This window comes from Penaeus monodon, chromosome 21 (assembly GCF_015228065.2).
Source record: "Penaeus monodon isolate SGIC_2016 chromosome 21, NSTDA_Pmon_1, whole genome shotgun sequence".
Taxonomy (NCBI): domain Eukaryota; kingdom Metazoa; phylum Arthropoda; class Malacostraca; order Decapoda; family Penaeidae; genus Penaeus; species Penaeus monodon.
Window position 1 is genome coordinate 3,967,313 of NC_051406.1, and position 229 is coordinate 3,967,541.

The 229-nt window shown below is 34.5% G+C and overlaps 1 protein-coding gene across 1 annotated transcript in view; it reads left to right on the top strand.

Annotated features, from left to right (window-relative positions):
* The window catches only part of LOC119586122, a gene marked incomplete at its 5' end in the record, with an annotated part of 6,603 nt that overhangs the window by 2,789 nt on the left and 3,585 nt on the right, over window positions 1-229 (top strand).

The following is a 229-nucleotide window of genomic DNA, read 5'->3' on the forward strand; positions in this document are numbered from 1 at the left end:
CATACATTCCATCTAGCATTATTTGTTACAATACTGGTGATAATTTTTCGTACATTATAAGGTAGCCAGTCAACCATCTTGGCCCACCTTTGAACACCAAGACAAAAGGGATAAGATTTTCCAGGTCTTATATTTAGAGTGTATTATCTCCAATATTTAAGCCCATGCGGTAATATTTCTAGCTGATGGTTATTGATAAATGTTGAACCAATGTAAAGGTAAAGGGAAA